Here is a 4,677-nt window from a genome sequence, read left to right as displayed (position 1 = left end):
TGCTATAAAAATTAAATGAGATGAATTTATTAAGGTCAGTGAGATAGTTCTGCACATCACTTGATGTAGTAAGTGCTCAATAAATGTCAAATTCCTTCCTTTCTTCTAAAGAGAAAACATGATTTGAAAAACCTTTCCTTATGCAACAGCCCATATATATAAAGACTGCTGCAAACTTACTTCCTGAGGTGAATTTTTTTAATTTAGAAATAATTTTTAGAAACTAATTTTGATGTCAAGAAATCACTGTCAGATTAACTGCTGCCAAAAGAGCCTTTCTGCGTATTTATCTCAAGGTAGAGATTAAAAATTGGAATACAAGGCCGTTTTGTAGCTCAGCTCTGAGAAACTCTGATTGAGCTGGGATTCTCTGATTAGGTTGGTGACATAAAAATGTTATTTGGTAGAATATAAAATCACTGGTAGTAATTCTACATCAAGCTGAATTTAAAAGACAAAGAATAGTACATATTAACCAACTCAGCTGGGGCAAAGGTTTGAAAAATGTGGCTTGCAGGCCTTATGGTCAGATGGTTGGGGGGACGAGGGAGGCAAATCAGCCATTCCTAGAGAAGTAGCCTTGTCACAGGATACCCTGCAATGTTTGCCAGCAAGACGACTGGGAGCTTTCAGGATACATTTTGCTGTCTTAGAGGTTACTATAGAAATGCAGGAACATAAGAATATAAAATGATGCAAAATCATGAAATGCTTTACCGCTTGAAAGGAATGGGAATAAAAATATGCAATATTGGGACCTTTGAATCCCACAAGCATGCAGTCCCCAGCACAATATGGCCTGTACTGAATAACAATCTCATCAGGATGCCTAGGGAAACATGATTGCTATTTTCACCCCTGCTCCCATCTCAACTGGCTTTGTCCTTGGCATCTGTATTTGCAGTCAAATATTGTAGTGCAATTGGAAGAACTAGTATATTCTCTGGAACGTAAATAGGACTTTTTTTGTTTGTTTATAATTCTTTAAAGTCTATTTATATTACAAGTGTTCTTTTTTACTGAATATATTTGACATATAACACTGTGTAAATTTAAGGTGTACAACATGTTGATTTGATACACATTACTGTAGTATGATTGCCATTGTGACGATAGTTAGCACCTCTATCGTGTCACATATCATCATTTCTTTTTAATGATTCGAATAATTAAGATCTAGTCTCTTTGATTATAATACAATATTGCTGCCTGTATTTGCTATACTGTGCATTCTTTTTTTTAAAGAGTTAAATAGATATATCCTTTACTTAGTGAATTAGTTCTCATAAATAGGATTTTTAAACTCTTAGAAAATGGGTAGTTTGTGAAAAAGTAATTCTTTCTATGGAAAAAGAATTGTCATTTGAAGGATTTCCTATTATCAGAGTAAAGTTTGATGAGGTTCCCTTAGATCTTTAAATGCAACTCAAAAGATACAGTAGGCATACATTAAGTCATACATGCACAACTTATGAAGAGCCGCAATTAAAATGGCAGAATGGTAGATGAGCAACACAGAAGGCACTTATTTTTCTTACCCTACATCTGATGGAAGATATTTTCCGGGTGCCATTATATTCCCTTCAAACTCCTACAAGGAGAACTATGTTAATGGAGGGGAGAAATGTTCAGAGCTGTGAGACAGGTATACAGCATAAAGTGCACAAAATGTGTTTCCCTAAGACACTGTGATTGATTCCAACTCGCCTTGGGGCATAAACTATATAACTCATATTAAGGCCAGCTGCTAGACTCAAGACACAGTCTGACAGCAGATTGCATTCAAAGAAACAATAATATATTACAGTGTGTGTGTATACATGTAAACATATTATATATATATATATATATAAAGTTATATATATATATATATAAAGTTATAAATATAACTTAAATTCTTTCCTTTTTCCTCTTTCCTTGACTTAGGCTAAAGCCTGACTGGTTGAGGCTAAGAAAGCAGTTGGGGCTGAGTTGTTGGCTAGAGCTGAGGAGGCAGCAAGTTAATATTGGGGCCCACAGAGCCAGGATAGGGGATGTACTCAAGGCCAGAGAATGTAGCTAGAGATGGCAGAGCTGGGGTTAAGGTGGAAGTTGGGGCCTCTCATTGGTTGCTGTTGTACCCTGTCACTTCATTCATGTAGGCTTTATACAGCCTCTCCCTGGCACAAACACATTAGGGAGAGTAGCTCCAATTAGTTCTTCCTCAGAATCATCTCTGATTCTGTCCCTGCTTTCTAACCTTAGGCCTACAATCCCAACTATTCCCACTACTTTGTGGCTCACAAATTCTAAGTAGGCCTGGTTCAATCCCTTTCCCCACCAATCCCTTAGGGCCTAAGCCTGTATCTAGAAAGGATCACTACGGACATGGTAAGGGAGCCAAGCATGGGGCACAGAGTCTTTTGTCCTTGCCACTTAGGCCACCAGGCTTCCCTGTGTCTACGTGTGAGTGTAGATGCTGGGTGCAGTGTGCCCAGAGCACTTAGCAATGACTGCAACTCAGGCAAGTTGCTGAGAAGAGGCTGAGCTGTGGCCTGGGCTTTCTAGAGTGCTTGGTCCCCACAAAACACAAACATGACATAAAGAGGCAGAGGCTGCTAAACCTAGAAACATACTGAATGGCTTCTCTGATCCCTCCATATCTCCCAATTAATATCTCCCCAGTTACATCAAAAGAGTAACATTCCCCCATAGGGTTCATGTCAGCTAACCAGTTGTACAATACTATCCTCTTTCACGCAAAACAGCTCTATGTATAGGTGTGTATAGAGTGGATTTTAATAGTTTCTATAAGGCCTTACTTAACATAATTCAGTGATATCATGGTTCTGAGCTAATCACTGAGATCAGGGCTTATATACATAAAACAATACACTCAAGAAGTTTAGTGTATAATCAAATACAACCAAAACCAAAGAAATAATTCCAGTCTCCAAATGCTAGGATACTATGATATCTATCCTTAAATTTGCAGCATGTGATTATTTAGTGATCATGTCAACTAAACATTGTACATCTTCTCAGTAAATCCCAGAGCATAGTCTAGGCATCCTAGATCTTTTCCAGAATTGGAATTACTTGTTCTAGAAAATAGAAGATACAGGGGATGACATGATAGGACAAAAGAATTTCTCTTCAATAAATGATGCTAGGAAAACTAGTTAGGAAAAACTGGTTGGGAACGCTGTTAGGTAAGAACCGTTAACTCACTGCAAATACAAAATTCAACTCAAAATGGATTAAAGATTTAAATGTAAGACCCGAAACCACAAAACTAGAAACGTATGTTAGAAAAAAAAGCATAGGGGAAAACTTCTTGACACTGGTCTGGGCAATGATCTTTTTGAATATAGCCTCAAAAGCACAGGCAACAGAAGCAAAAATAAACAAATGGGATTGCATCAAATTAAAAATCTTCTGCACAGAAAAGGAAACAATCAACAGAGTGAACAGACAATCTAAAAAATGGGAGAAAATAACTGAAAAACATACATATGATAATGGGTTAATATTCAAAATATACAAAGAACTCAAACTCAATAGCAGAAAGCCCCCAAATAACCTGATTTTAAAATGGGCAAAGGACCTGAATAGACAATTCTCAAAAGAAGACATTAAAATGGCCAACAGGTACATGAAAAAGTAGTCAACATCACTAATTATCATGGAAATGAAAATCAAAAGCACATGAGATATCACCTCACACCTGTTAGAAAAGCTATCATCAAAAAGACAACATGTAACAAGCATCGGCGAGGATGTGGAGAGAAGGGAACCTTTGTGCACTGTTGGTGGGAATGCAAATTGGTGCAGCCACTATGGAAAACAGTATGGATATTTCTCAAAAATTAAAAATAGAACTAGCATGTGATCCAGCAGTTCCACTATTGGTATATACCCGAAGGAAATGAGATCAGTATATTGAAGAGATATCTACATTCCCATAGTCATTGCAACATTATTCACAGTAGCCAATATATAGAAACACTCAAGCATCCATCAATGGATGGCTATCATTATATATATATATATATATATATATATATATATATATATAATGGAATACTATTCAGCCATGAGAAAGAAGGAAACCCTGCCATTTGTGACAACATGGATGCATGGATCAATCTAGGGGACATTATGCTATGAGAAATAAGCCAGACAAAGACAAGTAGTATATGATCTCAGTTATACGTGGAATCTAAAAATAAAAGGTCGAACTCAGAAGCAGAGAATAGAACAGTGGTTACCAGGGGTTGGAGAAGGTGGGGGAAATGGGGAGGTGTTGATCAAAGTGTACAAAGTTGCAGTTATGTAGACAGATAAGTCTAGAGATCTAATGTACTGGCATGATGATTATAATTAATGCTGCACTGAACACTGGAAATATGCTGAGAGGAGATTTCAGGTGCTCTCATCATACATAAAAAATGGTAAATATATGAGGAGATATGTTACTAGCTTGACTGTAACAATCATTTCACTGTGTATTTCAAATCGTCATGTTGTAAAGTTTAAATATATGTAAGTTTTATTTAAAAATATATAAATAGGGCTTCCCTGGTGGTGCAGTGGTTGAGAGTCTGCCTGCCGATGCAGGGGACGTGGGTTTGTGCCTAGGTCCGGGAAGATCCCACATGCCGCGGAGCAGCTGGGCCCGAGAGGCCCGCGTACCGC

Source organism: Lipotes vexillifer, unplaced genomic scaffold (assembly GCF_000442215.2).
Source record: "Lipotes vexillifer unplaced genomic scaffold, Lipotes_vexillifer_v1.1 scaffold1281, whole genome shotgun sequence".
Taxonomy (NCBI): Eukaryota; Metazoa; Chordata; class Mammalia; order Artiodactyla; family Lipotidae; genus Lipotes; species Lipotes vexillifer.
The sequence above is the reverse complement of the archived record's forward strand: the minus strand, read 5'-3'. Positions refer to the sequence as shown.